General features: G+C 44.9%; 1 long non-coding RNA gene across 1 annotated transcript; it reads left to right on the top strand.

The window, feature by feature from the left end:
* The first annotated feature begins 4,344 nt into the window (after positions 1–4,344).
* On the top strand, positions 4,345–15,484 carry LOC127675567 (uncharacterized). Its single transcript, XR_007975485.1, has 3 exons — positions 4,345–4,415; positions 5,099–5,231; positions 14,941–15,484. It is a non-coding gene; the product is annotated as an uncharacterized LOC127675567 (long non-coding RNA).
* The last annotated feature ends 3,105 nt before the right edge of the window (positions 15,485–18,589 follow it).

An 18,589-nucleotide genomic window follows, 5' to 3' on the forward strand; every position in this document is an offset into this window, starting at 1 on the left:
GTGTGTGAAAAGATTTTTTAAAATGCTCAGGGAACATGTGTGTGTGTGTGTGTGTGTGTGTGAAAAGATTTTTTAAAATGCTCAGGGAACATCAAGAACAAGGAAGAGAAAGAATGCAAGAGCCAGCAGATTGGGGTGTGTGTGGTCCAACTGTTCACTTTGTATACCAAACCGGCCTTGAGCTCACAAGGGATCACCTACATCTGCCTCCCAAGTGCTGGGATTGGATTAAAGGCGTATTTAATCTATGCCTGCCTTGTTTGTTTGTTTGTTTTAAAAAACAGGCTGTGTAGTCTAACCTAGAAGGCTCGACTCAAGCTCTCCATCCTCCTGCCTCCTCCAGAGTGTTGGGATTACAGCTGTCTGTCACCATGCCAACACAAAATTCCATTGTTAGCACTAATGAAGCTGAGAGAGAGAGAGAAAGAGAGAGAGAGAGAGCAGGAGGGAGAGAGAGAGCAGGAGGGAGAGGAGAGGAGAGGAGAGGGAGGGGAGAGGAGGGGAGAGGAGAGGGGAGGGGAGGGGAGGGGAGGGGGAGGAGAGGAGGGAGAGAGTGTTTGATGTCTGGCTAGATTAGATTTTGGAGAAGCAACATACACCCCACTCTAATGGGCTGCTTTGATCCTACTGCCCAATAACTTGGAACCCAGAACAAAAACAGGCCAAGTTTCTCTGTCACTTTCCATACATGGAAAGTCTCTGAGAAATATGGACGCTGCAGGTTAGAGAGTCATGAAGACACCCATGGTTTAGACAATTCAGACAAGCTGTGGTTTCATCTACGTCCCCCTGTTCTCCCCGGCTCACACTGGATGCCTGAGCCTAGGAAGGGTTCCTGCTTGCTCTTAGGGGCCTTTCTTACATCTGTGGCCTCAAGTTTCATTATTTTTAAATCATTTTTGTAATATTTGTGTATATGTAAGAAAAGACCTCACTATATAGTCCTGGCTGACCTGGAACTCACAGAGATCCTCCTGCCTCTGCCTCCCGTACCTGTTGCCCTCAAGTTTCCTGTTCTGCATTTGTATTTATTCAATAAGACTCATAGTCATTTGCCTTCTGAGTGAGCCACTTGAGCTGCCTTACAAAACAAGTGAAAATGAGAGTAGTGGAGTGTGTGTGTGTGTGTGTGTGTGTGTGTGTGTGTATGTGTGTGTGTGTGTTTTGCTGGGATCCAATAATCTAGGCATCATGCATGCTAGACAAGTAGTCAGCTACTGGGATGTACTGTCAGCCCTAGGCCAAACTTAGTGCCATTAAAATGACACGTTTAGAGCTGGACAGTGGTGGCACACATCTTTGATCCCAGCACTCTGGGGGCAGAGGCAGGAAGACCTCTGGGTTCAAGGCTAGCCTGGTCTACAGAGTGAAAGTTTCAGGACAAACAGAGCTACATAGAGAAACCCTGTCTCAACCCCTTCCCACACAAAAATAAAAACACAACAACAACAACAACAACAACAACAAAAATGGTGACACTGGAGCTGTAGAGATAGCTCAGTGTTAAGAGCATTCCAGAGATCCTGAGTTCAATCCCCAGCAACCGCATGGTGGCTTACTGTCATCTGTAATGGGATATGATGCCCTCTTCTGGTATACAGGAGTATATGCAGAGAAAGCACTCACATAAATGAACTTCAAATCAAACAGAAGCATAAAAGCTGGTGAAGTCAGGTGCAGTGACACAGGTCTTGTAGTCCTAGCACTTGGGAAGTAATCTTCTTCAGTTCCTCAACTATATAGCAAATTCAAGGTTAGCCTGAACTCCTTGAGACATACCCATTTAAAACAGGTGGACGATTGATATCTGGATGGACAGATAGATAGAAAACAGACAGACAAACAAAAGAAAGCTGGGGCAAGAGAGATAGCTCAACCCATAGAAGCTCTTGCCAGGTAAACCTGGGGACCTGAGTTTGATCCTAGGAATCCAAGTAATGGGAAAAAGAAAGGATTCCATGAAGTTGTTCTCTGATCACCATACTTGGCACATAGACCCACCTAACACACACACACACACACACCATACATAAACATACATTTTTTATTTTTAAATTTTATTTATTTATGTATGTGACTATTTTGCTTGCATGTATGTTTGTGTACTGTGTACTACATGTGTGCCTGGTGCAGAAGTCAAAAGAGGAGATGAGATCTCCTGGTACTAAACAGTTGTAAGCCAACATGGCGGTGCTACCAATCCAACTCAAGTCCTCAGGAAGAACAGCTAGTGCTCTTAACTGCCGAGCTATCTCTCCAGCTCATAAGTAAATGTGTTTAAACTGATAGATTTTGTGTTCCATATATCTTAGCAGAAAAAAAATGTGGGGATAAAAATAATGCACCCAAGGATGGCCAGGTGGGGGTAGCACAAACCTTTAATCCCAGCCCTGGAAGGCACAGGCAGGAGGATTCCTGAGTTCAAGGTCAGCTTGGTCTGTACAGTGAGTTCCAGGACAGCCAGGGCTACATAGAAAAACCTGTCTCAAAAAAAGGAAAGAAAGAGCCGAGCGGTGGTGGTGCACGCCTTTAATCCCAGCACTTTGGGAGGCAGAGGCAGGCGGATTTCTGAGTTCGAGGCCAGCCCGGTCTACAGAGTGAGTTCCAGGACAGCCAGGGCTACACAGAGAAACCCTGTCTCGAAAAGAAAAAAAAAAAAAAAAGCAGCTACTGTGCTCGGGCGAAGTAGACCATGGTGGTACACACCTGCTGTTAGCATTTTGCCTTGGCTCCGCCCCACAGTTACCTGGCAACAGCCAGATGTGCCTGAGTCACTATAAAAGGGCTGCTTGTCCCTCCTCTCTCTTTTGCCTTTTTGCTCTTGCTCTGTCCTCTTCCCCTTCTCTCTCCATGTGCTCATGGCTGGCCTCTACTCTTCTCTCTCTCTCTCTCTCTCTCTCTCTCTCTCTCTCTCTCTCTCTGTCTCTGTCTCTACTACCCTTTCAACTCCCCTCCCCAGGTCTGAATAAACTCTATTTTATACTAAGCCACATGCTGGTCCGTCAGAGGGAAGGGATGCCTCAGCATGGGCCCTTGGAGGCACCCCCTACTCCCACACCTCACCACATCCACCAAACCTATTCCTTCTCCCTTAGCTTTTTATACACACAACATTTGGTGCTGAGCCTCGGATTTAGAAACTCCACAGGTTCGCATTTCTTCTCCAGCTACTACATGGAGAGCCACCGCTCTCTGGCCCAAAGTTCAGAGAACTGATAGGCTCCCCTCCCCACCCTGGTCAGAGTAAACATCCTGCTCCCAGGGGAGTGCTCTTGAGCTCCGAGCCACCCTTGTGCTGCCCTTGAGGATGGAGATAGTCAGTCTTTATGACTAGTTTCTTCACTGACACCCATTCTAGGACATTTCCCCTTGGGTGAGATTTTCCTCTCTCCACTGAGGCAGTTCGTTTCTCACTGCTGCCAAATCCTACGCCCAGGTAAACCGTTCTCCCACTGTCGTTCAGGGCTCTGGCCCAGAGCTCAGTCCCAAGTTCACCATGTGACGACAGGCCCGGGTGATCTGGCCTGGCTGTCATTCTCTAGTTTTATCCTTGGGACACTGATAGAGGTGATTAATAACTCTCCTGTCACCCAACGGCTTGGTATTTGCCTCTGCCTTATCCCTTATTTACTGGGATGTCCAGGTCTAATTCACAGTACCCAACAAGTAATAACTCTCCGTGGTCACTGAACTGGCCCTTTAAAACAACTCTCTCACTAGCTATCTGTAGCACAGGCCTCTGCTTCCTCCCTCATTCCCTCACCTTTTGCTCAGCTCCTGGTTTGCCTTGGGCAAAGCCTGTGTGGCCCCACCCCTTGTGTGCTTTCCCGCGTGCGCCTATCTGCCCCTGCTCTCTCTCTCTCCCTCTCCCTCCCTCTCTCTCTCTGTTGAGGACTCCACTCCCACCTTCTGCCCATCATGGCTGCCACTGCCCCTGCCTGGCCATCCAGCGTCTCATGGCATGGGCTTGAGCTGCAAGAAAAACAGCTTTCGCCCTGTGCCCTTGTGATTCCTGCTTGCACTGCCTGCCCCTGCCCCTTGTCCCTGCCCCTACCCCTGCCCTCGCCCCGGAACACACTCTCTCTCTCTCTCTCTCTCTCTCTCTCTCTCTCTCTCTCTCTCTCTCTCTCTCTCCCCCTCCCTCCCTCCCTCCCACTTTTGCTAAGACATCTCTTTGTCAGCTTCTCCTGCCTCAGCTCTCTGCTGACTTCCTGCGTTTCACGTCCATACCAACTGGGTGGAGTTGCTAGGAGACAGAATGCTATGCTACTGGGCGGGGCTTCTGGCTGCTAGGCGGAAGCCCCACCCTGCTTGCTTACTCGCACTGTCCTCCCCTTGATCGATCCTGCCACTGCGAGGCCACCACCCACCACCGCCATTGTGGCTCCTCATGATCTTCACTCTTCAGGCTGTGTGTGCGTGTGACCCCCACCCCGCACTTCCCCCTCCCCCACCCGCGCATGCCTGGTGCCTCAACCAAGCATGCGCGTGCACCTTTCTCTCACTCTGCACTCAAATCGGCCCAGGTTGGAAACCGAATAGGTCAAAAGTCCACAGCTCTAGTAGGGATCAAGCCGCAGGCTTGCCAGCCTCTGCGTGCCGTGGCCTCTACACTGATCAGTAGTAGTGAGATCGTGCCTGGGATAGTCATTTACACTCTTTACATTCTGTCTCATCAGCGCTATGTGCCCACACCCGCAGCCTGTTCTCACAGCCTGCGGCCTGCATGCCTGCCTGCTCAGTTCGTGTCACAGGCCTCAACCCGCCTGGACATACTTTCTGTCACCACAGTCTAACGCCACTGCTGTGGACACTCTGATTTCTTTCCATTGTGGTCCACACCAAATCTAAGCCAAGTGTTTGTCTGCTAATGCAAAAAGTGTTTTTCTCTGCTTATGCAACATGTCAAAGTTACTTAACGATTAAGATTTTCATTCTATCTTGCCTTGGTAAATGATTTTTGCTACGGCCATTAAATTATAGTGTGTGCTATTGTTTAACTCAAGAGTATGTTTAATAGATACCGCTCTCAATTTTGTCAGAAGTCTGCTAATTATTAATATTTAAGCTTATGACAGAATCTCCCACCGCCTAACAGTTTACCAAGGTCTCAGAAGATTTGGACACAGCTACAAGAGACTGCCTAGAGTGTGGCATGAAAACCACCGAGAAACACAGTGGACAAAACTGTGGGTATCCTGAGAGTCAAATGGCTTATTGTCTGAATCAAGGTAAGTCATTTCTCATTTCACATGTATCCATTCCATAGAGAAAAAGGCTCTGCATCTTCTGGGCTGGAAAGCCAGACTCCAAGTTGCCATGGAGACCACATGGATCTGGGAACTGTTTGGAGGATAGATGAACTCTGTCACTTTTAATTAATACATGACTCCTAGATTATAATTTACCCATCTCCAGATTTCTGACTACATTGACAGCTAAACTAACTGTAGCTTGACAGCTAGAAAACAGACCTAGCTCCTTACCCTAAGGGAATCTGCTACTAAGGTAATCCACCACTATATTTACTCATATATAAATTCATTAACTGTCTAAGACTGCCAGTTTTCTTACAGACTTCATGATAAATCATACACAAGTTCAGATGTAAGCTTTCACAGATGTAACCTGTTACTTCCTTACCTAAACTCAGTTTCCAGTGACTAAATGCTTCATATTTCCTCTTCTTGCCTTGCCACTGTCCTAACATTATTTGAGTTCTTCTAAATTTGCCTAACCCTAATAAAACAATTCCACTATACAATCCAACTGTATAAACACAAATTCAAATTTTTGTCTCTCATTTATGAACTTAAAAATTGTTTCTCATTATATATATTCAGTCTCCTAGACAGAAAGAAAAAGCCCTTCTTGTTCCTTCTGTTCCATGAAAGGCTCATCTTAAAGAATTTTCATGTTGCTAACTCATGTTGTTCTCTCTTTTGTAAACTTATAAGCTATGGAAAACCCACTCAGATCTACCTCTCATGGACCAAATAGACTCCATCCAGATAAGTACATCTGCTAATCAATAGCCTAAAGTTTCCACTTGCTGACTATTCCAGAGGGCAGGATTCCTCTCCTGTGCCCTGAAATTGGGACTCACCCCAACCACCAAGACCTAAGGGTTTCAAACGTGCACCTAAGAAAAAATTTCTTTCTCCCAAACGTACATACTTAACTTTATTTTCTACCTATAATGTGTGTGTGTGTGTGTATGTGTGTGTGTGTGTGTGTGTGTGTGTGTGTTCAGCATCTTGTCAAGTCCGGGCATTTACTACACCCAGAACAGCTCCAGAGAAGCAACCTGCAGATGCGCTGATATTCTCTCAAGATGCTTCTACTGGACCTGTTCCTTTTGATCTATCCATAGATGGTTCCATAGACCTTGGACAGCAAGGAAACAGACACCTTTCCTAAAACTGGACCGACATGTCTATCCATACCCATTTTCCTAGGTTTCCCAGAGACACGTCACCCCAAAGTCAGCAGGAAGTAGCTAAAGATCATGAAGATTCTATTCCTGCTCCACCATCACCTCTTTCTATCTTTTTTTCTTTTTTAATTAAACCAAAATGGGGGAATGTTAGCATTTTGTCTAGGCCCCACAGTTACCTGGCAACAGACTGATGTTCCTGACTAACTCTAAAATGGGATGTTTGCCCCCTCCTCACTCTCTTACTCACTTACCCTACTACTCTTTCTGTCCCTTCTCTCCCCATTCCCCTACCCCCTCTTTCTCCGCGTGTTCATGGCCAGCCTCTACTTCTCTACTCAATCTCTCTCTGTCTCTCTGTCTCTGTCTCTCTCTGTGTCTCTCTCTCTGCCTTTCTCTGTCCCTACTCCTTCAACTCCCCTCCCCATGTCCTAAATAAGCTCTGTAGTATACTATACTATATCATCGCATGGCTGGTCCCTCAGGGGGAAACAATGCCTCAGCATGGGCCTGCAGAGACACCCCTTTCCCTCATACCTGACTGCACATCCACCAAACATATTCCCTCTCTCCTTATCTGTTTATAAAACACAACCCCTGCAGTCCCAGCATTCCTGAGTCAGAGGCAGGAAGATGGAGAGTTGAAGGCTAGTCTTGGTTACACAGCAAGTTCAAGGCCAGACCCTGTCTCACAGAACATATGGAAAGAGGTATGTGTGTTCTCTGTAAACACTACGCCATTTTATACAAAGGAGTGACCATCTGAAGGATTCTGGCATCTACAGGGGTCCTTACACTGACCCCCTGTGGTTACAGAATGCCACCACTCCATTTAAAGTATTACTCTGTGCTCTTACAGCTGTTAGAAGATGTAATAGAGAAAGCACCAGGCTTACGTGCCTACCTGCAGCGCAATGCTGATGCCCTCTAGAGAAATAAGGCCATGAGTGTTGACAGGAGTCCCTGACACAGGGCCCAGGGCTGGTTTTGCCACTGCCCCACAGTGTCCCACTAAATACCTCTGACTTTAGATTGGCCACAGTGCTAAGTGGAGTGGGGGAAAGGAGTGGGAGTAGGTGGGAGAGACTGAGCAACACTTCTCAACACCCTTCATGGGGTTTCAGAACCCCTGCAGGAGACATTGGAGGTATGGAATCTTTCCACAGGTTAGGTCCCCAAACCAGCAGCTCCAGGAATCTCTCATTCCCACTATTCAGTCAGCAAATACTATGTTTGTTTCTTTGTTTGTTTGTTTGTTTGTTTTGTCTTTAAGGATAAACATTCTATTCCAATTCACTTCCAAGGCTGAAATCAGTCTTTCCCTTTATTGGAAGCTGTTATTCATTGTGTATATTAAGTCAGAGAACGGTTAGAAAAATATAAATAGGAAATTTTTACCATAAAAGTGAAACGAGTTGCTAAATGGACACAGCCAAACCAGAAAAGCTACATAACAAGTACAGGACATTCTGGAAACAGCAAGACTATAGAAGCAAAAGGGATACGGGGCTGAGTGTGAGCAATGGTACACGCCTCGAATCCCAGGGTTGGGAGGCAGACAGGAGGCTCCGGAAGTCAAGGTCATCCTTGACTACACAGTGAGTGTGAAGCTGGCCTGGTTTACATAGTAAGACCCTCTTTCAAAAGGCAATACACACACACACACACACACACACAAGGCACATGTGCAGGGGGAGGGAACAGCTATTGAAGATCACCATTTGAATAAAGCAGAGCACAGGGCCAATATAGTGCAGGGCCTTACTCTTAATCATAATGAACACATGACACCAATTCCTCTGAGCACACTGCAAGTACCCACCCACAGGGAACCCAGGGTAATCACTGGAGTGACTAGGACATGACAATATGGGTCAAATGATAATAACAAAAGTCCCTCTGTGGTAGGACTGCTGCCGTGCCTGCAGGGGACAGGGAACTGATGGACATCTCTGTACCTCAAACTTAATTTTCCTGAGAATCCAAACTTATTCCTAAAAGAAAATCAATAGGAAAATAAGGAAGCCAGCTTGGCTTGAGGACATGGTAGGCAGAGTCCAAGTCACTGGGATTTGAAGTTGAACCAAAGAAGGTGTCATAGGTCTAGGTTGAGGTGTCTTTGAATTATTAAGGACAATGGCAGGAGGCCATGCTTGGGCCTGCCTGTTTCTTTTCTTATGCCCCTGCCCCAGCCCTACAGTCTGCTACCTCAGCTCCGAGCTTCCCTCCTCACACATAGCACATGTAACTCTTCCAGGACATCATATTTGTCTTCCTCTATCCCAGTCCTAAATCCTGAGCAAGGTGACACCAATGGCCCTGAACTTTAGGAGGACACTGACCTGTCTTTCCTCCACTGGCCTTGGGGGTTGAGACTGGAGCTGAGGTCAGAGACCCAGGGAAGTGAAAATCTCTAGGGTATGAGGTGCTGAGGGTGCTGGGGACCTAATCTTGCATGGGTAACACAGGGTAGTTCTAGGCAAAACTTGGCCTTGTTTTCCAGGCTTTCAGCCTACACTCTCCCATTTCTTCTTTTATAGGACCCTGGTGTGTGTGTGTGTGTGTGCCACTGTACATGTGTGGAAGTCAGATGACAACTTGTCAACGTGTGGGAGTCAGTTCTCTCCTCTCATTATAAAGGTCCTCAGGTCATCGAACTTGTTGGGAATCCACTGTGGGATGGGTTGTTTGTTTGTTTGTTTGTTTACAGTATTCAAATGGAAACCGGGGGTCTTACACAAGCTACCATTGCCTGGCCTCATTTATTTATTTATTTGAAGCTGAGTATCTTATTTACTTTTTAATTGATGGTATGATAAGACACCGTGACCAAGGCAACATAAAAAACAAAGCCTTTGGGCTGCAGAGATGGCTCTGAGGGTTAAAAGCATTGACTGCTCTTCCGAAGGTCCTGCGTTCAAATCCCAGCAACCACATGGTGGCTCATAGCCATCTGTAATGGGATCCGATGCTCTCTTCTGGAGTGTCTGAAGAATAGCTACAGTGTACTTACATATAATAAAAGAAATCTTTAAAAAACAAACAAACAAACAAACAAACAAAAAAACACCCCAAAGCCTTTAGTTTGCGACTTTTGGTTCCAGAGGGTAGTACAGTCCATGACTATCGTGACAGGCAGGCATGGCACTAAAGCAGTAGCTGAGAGCTTGCATCTGCTCCACACGTAGAGGTGGGGGAAGAATATCCTTTGGGAATCCTTTGGAAACCTCAAACTCCATCCCCAGTGATATAACTCCTACAAGGCTGCACCCCCTAATCCTTCTCAAACAGTTCCACCAACTGGGGACCAAGTATTAAATCTATGACCCTATGGGGGCTGTTCTCACTCAAACCACTACACTGGAAGTGGAACTGAGGATCTAGAGCACATTGGATAAATGATCTCCCAATTATCCACACTCCAGTTTCTGGAGGTGGGGGATGCAATTGTCATTTTGTTCTATTCTGTTTTGTTTATTGGGACAGGGTTTCATGTTGTCCAAGCTGGCCTTGTGTAGCTGAGGGTAACTTTGAACTTTTTTTCAAGTGTGTGTGTGTGTGTGTGTATGAGTTTGTGGTCCTGTGTTGGTGAATGTAGGGAAGCAACTGGAAGGCAGAGGATGCCTTTGGGGCTTTTCCTCATTTGGTCTCCATGTTGTTTTGGTTTTGGTTTTGGTTTTGGTTTTTTGAGACAGGGTTTCTCTGTGTAGCCCTGGCTGTCCTGGAACTCACTCTGTAGACCAGGCTGGCTTCATCTGCCTCTGCCTACCAGAGTGCTGGGATTACAGGCGTGCACCACCACCGCCCGCCTGTTGTTTTTGTTTTTCTATTCATCTGCTTTTTGCTTTTGAATTGATTAATTTTACAAGTATGGGGGTTTTACTTGCACATGTATTGACACGCCCTGTGCAAGTCCAGAAGAGGGCACTAGATCCACTACAACTGGAGTCATAGACAGTTGTGAGCAGCCATGCTGGTGAAGGAAATTGAGCCAGGTCTTTTGCAAAAGCAGCCAGTGCTCTTAACTGCAATGCCATCTCTGTAGCTCTCGACTTCATTTTTTGAGACAAGGCTCTCACTGAACCTAGAGTTCATTAATCAGGTTAGCCTAGCTGGTCAGTGAGCCCCAGGGATCTTCCTATGTCTACCTCCCCCAAAGTACGATTGCAAATAGACACCATAATGCCTAACCTTTTCTGTGGGTAATCAAACATAAGTCCTCATGCTTTGAGACAAACAGTATAGCAACCTGAGTTGTCTCTCTAGCTCCTGACCTTGAATTTATGATTTTCCTGCCTTCCCAAGTGATGGGATTACACATGTGAGTTATCACATCCATTTTTTTATGGGGTGCTGAGGATTGACTCCTGAGACAGGGCTTTACTCATGCCATCCTTTCATATGGCATGAATGATGATTTATTACAATTTGGTTATTGATCAAACTACCTCATTAAAAGACAATTATCTTTTACCTGCTCAAATGAAGCACAAAAATTCATCCTTAACTGATGTGTGCACCTTTCACAAGCTATAAAAATATCTTTATAGAACTAAATATTGGTTGTAAGGTTTATATATTGCAGAATGAAATACCAAGAGTGAAGTCCTGACAAGATTTACCCTTGAGGATGCTGAAATGACCTGTTGTTCCAGATCCCTGTCTGATCCTGTCTCACCTGGTGCTGTTCCCAGAAACACGCTTAGAGAACAGCTTCAGGAAAGACTGCTAATCCCAATGACCTTGATTCAGCCAGCCTTTCAGACTGTTCCAGTCAGAGCTTCAGTTAAGCCCTAAACTCTCTCAACACATAAAGACTCAACAACAAATAATGCCAGCTAGCTTTGTTTTGACTTTACCATTTTCCCAATTTCCTTTTGGGCCCCAAACAGGAATTCTTTGACCCAATTCATCAGGATGCAATTATATAAGAAGACTGTCATCCTAGTCTCTTAAATTGGGGTGGATGGTTTTGGTCATTTGATGTATTATGGTTGTTATCATCTAGGATGCAGCGACTAGGTTGGGGCTATGGGAACGAAACTGACCAAGGTGGGCCTGAGCAGCTTCAAGCGGTGAAAGCTTTGAAAAGGAGCCTTCCTCCCTAGGAAGTGTTACAGCGCTTATGTAACAGAAGCTCTCAGACGATCCATGATGAAGTAATTCTCACATCTTTATTCCTGCTGGATAATAGGATCTTATATATACTTTGGGTTGGGTTGGGGTCTGACAAACGCTTTCTGTTGGTCTAGTCTGAGAAGTCAGGGGTGCCTTATTTGTATGTGGAAGAGCTTGGGGCACTGCCCCTATGTGACTCATTGCCACAATCCTCTCCATGGAGTGCTGTTGTCACATGACAGTGGTCTGGTCAGGGAGCAGGGAAGCACCTACCATCCTCTGGTTTGGGACTTCCAAATCAACTCAACCTTACCAAGTGTCTTAGTTGGGGTTTTATTGCTGTGAACAGACACCATGACCAAGACAAGTCTTTTTTGTTTTTGTTTTGTTTTTTTTCAAGACAGGGTTTCTCTGTGTAGCCCTGGCTGTCCTGGAGCTCACTCTGTAGACCAGGCTGACCTTGAACTCATAAATCCGCCTGCCTCTGCCTCCCAGAGTGCTGGGATTACAGGTGTGCGGCACCACTGCCCAACAAGACAAGTCTTATAAAGGACAATATTTTATTGGGCTGGCTTACAGGTTCAGAGATTCAGTCTATCATTAGAGGTGGGAGCAAGGCCGCATCTACGTAGGCATGATGCAGGCAGAGGTGGAAGTTTTACATGTTCATCTGAAGGCTGCTAGTAGCAGCTAGGATGAGGGCCTTAAAGCCCACACCCACAGTGATGCACCTACTCTAACAGGGCCATACCTTCTGATAATGGCACTCCCTGGGCCAAGCATATACAAACCATGACACCAAGTTTCCTGGCATGGTCTACTAAACCACAGTAAATTTCTAGTTTTATGGTCCTTATATTTGTTTCTATTGTATATAAATGGATAATATTAGAGAAAAAGAAAACTTTTTAAACAGAAATGGGGATATTTTTAAATGGAAATTTCTGGTTTCTTTGGAGACTCAGTTGTGTCACCTGATGTTTTTCTGGAAACTGTCTTATGAGAGGATGTTTTTACTGAAGCAAACACATGGGAGGATGTTTTTCTGAGAACAGACACATGGTGTTTTTCTGGAAGCTGCCTGGAAAAAAGGCATGTGATGTTTTGCTAGAGGGGACACTTGAGAGAACACATGATGTTTGGAAAGGGTATAAGCATAACCCAGCAGACAGTGGACAATGCTGAATGGTATTGGTACGCCTTGCCACTCTTTGCTGGTCATTGTTGGCTTTTGCTGATGCTGGTCTTCGCTGATAACTCTATATGGTATTGGTTCACCTTGTCATTCTTTGCTGGCCATTGTTTGTCCTGACCTCATAGAGAGAAATGTACCAAGGAACTTCTCCTTGCCAATTCCTTGGACTTGGGCCAATTGGCAGAGCCTCATAATTTCTTCTGAATCAAACTGCTATTGAACCTCCAGATGCTCTTGTCCCAGTTGTTCAAGTGCCTGCAATTTTTCTTGTGTTATGGCCCACTGCTCTTGCCATATAGATTGGTTTGATCAACATTTTAGGAGCAAGGTAAATGCTCCTTGGGAAGGTATTGGTACTGGTGATCCAGAGCAACCACAAGCTATGCTCATTGACAGAATATCACAGGGATTGAGTTTCCAGATTTATAAAAGGGGCCACCGCTGACATACTATGAGCCCATGGAATTCCCATGTGTTTGTTGTAAAAGTGAAAACAGAAGGGTTAGCAGGGTGGTGGTGGCACATGCCTTTAATCCCAGCACTCTGGGAGGCAGAGACATGCGGATTTCTGAGTTCGAGGCCAGCCTGATCTACAGAGTGAGTTCCAGGACAGCCAGGGCTACACAGAGAAACCGTGTGTCAAAAAATCAAAAAACCAAAAACCGACCAAACAAATGAAAACAGAGGGTCTGGAGAGATGGCTCAGAGGTTAAGAGCACTGACTGCTCTTCCAGAGGTCCTGAGTTCAATTCCCAGCAACCGCACAGTGGCTCACAACCATCTGTAATGGGGTCTGATGCCCTCTTCTGGTGTGTCTGAAGACAGTGACAGTGTACTCACATACATTAAATAAATAAATAAATAAATAAATAAATAAATAAATAAATAAATAAATCTAAAAAAAAAGAAAGCAGAATTTTCCACTTCATATTCTATAAGCTTAGACTTTTCAAAACCTACTTTTAATAAGCATGCTTAAATGCTTCAGCCTCCCTTCTAGCCCACCACCCACCCAAGGCAGTGGAAAGGAAAGATTATTAGGACAAAGGAGGATGTGGACCTGTTTAGAAATAGTTCTCTGGAGCAAATCCAATCTTTGTTGTCAGCTCACATGAATCAGCAGTGGCAGCTCTAGCCATCTACAAGCAACATTCATGAACCAGCAATGACAATTCTATTCAGAAGAAACTTCGAGGCTCTACCAATCGGCCCAAGTCAGGGGAAGCTGCAAGAAGCCACCAGAACACTACCACCAGAAGTTCTTTGGTACATTTCTTTCTCTGAAGTCATGACAATGACCAGCAAAGAGTGGCAAAGTAAACCAATACCACACACCATCATCTACTCGTTGTTGGGTTATATTTATATTCTTTCCAAACATCATGTGTTCTCTCAAGTGTCCTCTCTAGCAAAACATCACATGCCCTTTTTCCAGGCTGCTTCCAGAAAAAAATACCATGTGTCTGTTCTCACCAAAACATCCTCTTATAAGACAGTTTCCAGAAATACATCAGGTGACACAACTGAGCCTCCAAAGAAACCAGAGATTTTTACTTCACTTACCATTAAGGAACGTCTTTTTCTTTTCCCTTATTTATTTGAGATAGAGTTATTCTATGTAGCCCTGGTTGTCCTGGAACTCTGTAGACCAGACTGGCCCAGAAATCAGAGCTCTGCCTGCTTCTGCCTCCTAGAATTAGAATTAAAGGCATGCACCACTGCACCTGACTAGGAAAATCTTTTTATTTTTATTTTAAGAATTTTTTATTTATTTTATGTCTGTGAGTACACTATTGCTCTCTTCAGATACCAGAAGAGGGCATTGGATTCTATTGCAGATGGTTGCAAGCCACCATGTGGCTGCTGGGAATTGAACTCAGGACCTCTGGAAGAGTAGACAGTGCTCTTAACCACCGGGCCATCTTTCCAGCCTGACTAAGAAAATCTTAATCCCATTTTTATCTTCTACCTACATTAGACAACCAAGCCTGACAATCTGAATTTCATCTCCAGGCAAATACATACATTGATTTCCTTACTTTTGATTGTTTAAATTATTATTATTATTATTGTTGCTGTTGTTGTTGTTTATGCATACATGATTTGGAGAAGGGAGAATGGTGGCAGCCTACATAAAAGGGCAAAAGGAAGCTTTTAGTTTTTGCCTACTTGTCCTTATTCTTGCTTCTAGATTCATCTATCCTGCTGTGAAGCCATTCCTTCCCTGGCATCAGAGCCTACTTCTTCAATATTCTGGCACATACTGAAGAGCAGATAAGATGGACAGTCAACTACTGGATTCTTAACCTTTCTGTCAGGAGATAGCCATTGTTGGACTAGCCAGACCGCAACCTGTAAGCTACTCTCATAAATCATTTTTTATTTATAATATAGCTCCATTCTGTTGGTTCTGTTCCTATAGAAAGCCCTGACCAATATAGCAGAGTGATTTTTTGTGTGTGTGACAGATAGGGTCTCTTGTAGCTCAGCTAACCTCCAACTCACTGCGTAGTCCATGTTGGCCTAGAACTTTTCCACCCTTCTCCTGCTTCAGCCTGCTGTTATCCTCATTGCCAAAACAGGGTCCCCAGACATAGTTGGTTGCCCACCCTCTGGCAGTTGAGCTGATACCCAATGTGACACCCCACCCCTGTGAGTAAATCTGATGGCCTGGGGCCTCCAGAAAATTAATTCCCTCTTACTGGACCCCATCTCCAAAGGATTTTGTTTTGTTTTGTTTTGTTTTAAAATGTATGCCTGTGTGAAGGTGTTAGAACCCCTGCACTTGGAGTGACAGGCAGATGTGAGCCGCCATGTGGATGCTGGGACTTGAATCTGGGTCCTCTGAAAGAGCAGCCAGTGCTCTTAACCGCTGAGCCATTTCCCTAAGCCCTTTAAATAAATTTTTTTATTTTTTTGTTTTTTTTGGATTTGATTTTTTCGAGACAGGGTTTCTCTGTATAGCCCTGGCTGTCCTGGAACTCACTCTGTAGACCAGGCTGGCCTCGAACTCAGAAATCCGCCTGCCTCTGCCTCCCAGAGTGCTGGGATTACAGGCGTGCGCCACCACCGCCCAGCCCCTTTAAATAACTTTTAATGATTTTATTTATTTTTATTTTATGTGCATTTGAAATAGTCTCAAATTCACAGAGTTCCTCCTGCCTCTGTCTCTCCAGTGCTGGGATTACTGGTATTAGCTACTATCACTAACTCTTATTTTATCTTATTTGGTTGGTTTGGTTTGGTTTGGTTTTTTGTGGCCCTGGCTTTCCTGGAACAAGCTGTATAGACCAGGTTGGCCTTGAATTTGATGAGTTTGCTTGTTTAAGATAGGGCATCTCTAGCTGTCCTGTAACTAACTATGTAGACCAGGCTGACCTAGGAACTCCACCTGCTTCTGCCTCCTGAATACTGGGATTAAAGGCAAGCACCACCATGCCTGGCACAAATAAATATCTCTTTAAATTTGTTTTAAGACTATTTTTACGGGGCTGGAGCAACAGCTCAATGGTTAAGAAAGCTGAATTCCACTCCCAGCAACCACATGTTGGCTCAAAGTGGTCTGTGACTTCAGTTCTAGGGATCTAATGTCTTCTTCTGGCCTTCATGGGCAGAAGGCATGTACATGGTTCATATATACATACATGCAGGTAAACACCCATCCCATAATATATACATACAATAAAAATAAATAATTTTTTTTTAGGTCAGATGACAACCTTTCTTTTTTTTAAGATTTTATTTATTTTATGCATATGAGCACACCACCATTGCTCTCTTCAGACACACCAGAAGAGGGCACCAGACCCCATTACAGATGGTTGTGATCCACCATGTGGTTGCTGGGAATTGAACTCAGGACCTCTGGAAGAGCAGTTGGTGCTCTTAACCGCTGAGCCATCTCTCCAGCCCAATAAATAATTTTTACACAGGTCTCCCTATGTAGTCCTGACTGGCTTAGAACTCATAATGTAGACCACAGTGACCTCAAACTCATAGAGATCCTCCTGCCTCCCAAATGCTGGGACCAACGGTGTCTACCACCATGCCCAGCTGTAAAAATAAATAAATCTTTTTTTTTTTTAAAGCCAGGTATGGTGGTACAATCATTTAATCCCAGCACTTAGAAGGTAGAGGCAGGCAAATCTCTGGGTTCAAGGCCAGCCTGATCTGTGTACTTAGTGGATTGCAGGCCAGCACAGGGCTATATAGTGAGACCCTGTGTCAAGGAAAAGTTTATTTTTATTTACACATTGTACATATGTCTAAGTGAACATGGAGGTCCCTGTAACAGCAGAAGAGGTCATCTGATCCCCTGGAAATGGAGCTACAGGTAGGAGGTTATGAAATGTCTGATATAGGCGCTGGGAACTGAACTCAGGCCCATTGGAAGAGCAGGAAGCCCTCTTAAACAGTGAGCCACCTCTCCAATACCAATTCAGTGAGAAACATTCAAAGATGGACATTGCCAGCAAGGATCCTGGAGAGGCCTGAGAATCCTCGGAGGTTTTGCCTTTTCAGTATTTTGATGTTATGTTAAGAGCTAGCTGACTATTTTTTTTTCTTCTTCCTTTTCCTAGTTAAACGTTATGTTAGGTATTGGTTTATTTCTATATTGTTTCCTATGATATTTTTTCTAATTATGTCCCAAGCTAAAGTCAACTTGGTGTTTTGACTTGTTCTTCCTCTATAGTCTTGTAATTTACACATTGTAAATTGTTTTCATTGTTTCATGGTATGTTCCAAGGATTGACTGACCATAAACCTCAATAGGCAAGAGAGCTGTGTCACCAAATGGGCAGAACTGCTGAGATTGAATGAGCTCAAACCCCAGGAATCTCAGAGATTTGAGAATAGCAGGAGTGGAGCCACTCCCTACCTGTCTCTATACCTGCTCTAAAACATATAACCATGACACCCCACTGAGAGGAGCACAGGCAGTCACATAATGTACCACCTAGAGTGTCCTTCCCCCTGCAAGTACAGCATCACCAACCTCTCAGACTCAGCCAACAGAAAACACCCTCTAAATCCCATCCCACTCCCCAAGGTTCATAGCCTCCCTGTCCACATGGATATATTTCACTGAGGACCAGAGAATGGCTTTCTTTTCTTTTTTCTTTTCTTTTCTTTTCTTTCCTTTCCTTTTCTTCTTCCTTTCTTTCTTTCTTTCTTTCTTTCTTTCTTTCTTTCTTTCTTTCTTTCTTTCTTTCTTTCTTTTTGGTTTTTTTGTTTTTTGGATTTGGTTTTATCGAGACAATATTTCTCTGTGTAGCCCTGGCTGTCCTGGAACTCACTCTGTAGACCAGGCTGGCCTCGAAGTCAGAAATCTGCCTGCCTCTGCCTCCCAAGTGCTGGGATTACAGGCGTGCGCCGCCACCGCCCGGCAAGAATGGCTTTCTTTACTGAGCTGTAACACTTGGGGAAGAGTTTTCTCACCCAAAGCATTTGGCTTTGAACCCTGGACCCTCCTGGCTGGCCAGGTTCTCACTGCCTTCAGAGGCTCCTACCATTGTCACTACAGCTGACCCAAGACCCTTGCTACCTGTCCTGCACAGGCTGCCCAAACCTCTTCATTCCTCATTTAAGAAGATCTGTAACACTCCTGGCATTCCCTCCTAGACCAGAGTCCTCAGTCTGGCAGCTAGAACATCTGCCACCCCAGAGGGAAGTGGGCAGACTGCAGATAGCATAATCCCACAGCATGTACTTTTCTCACGATCATAAAAATGAATCATTCCACTTTTGTAATCACTTGCTATGTACACAGACTTGGGCTTACTGCTCCCCTGCTTTTAGTTTTGGCTGCTTCTTTCTCCTACTTCAGAGGACACTGAAAG

Source organism: Apodemus sylvaticus, chromosome X, assembly GCF_947179515.1.
Source record: "Apodemus sylvaticus chromosome X, mApoSyl1.1, whole genome shotgun sequence".
Lineage (NCBI taxonomy): Eukaryota > Metazoa > Chordata > Mammalia > Rodentia > Muridae > Apodemus > Apodemus sylvaticus.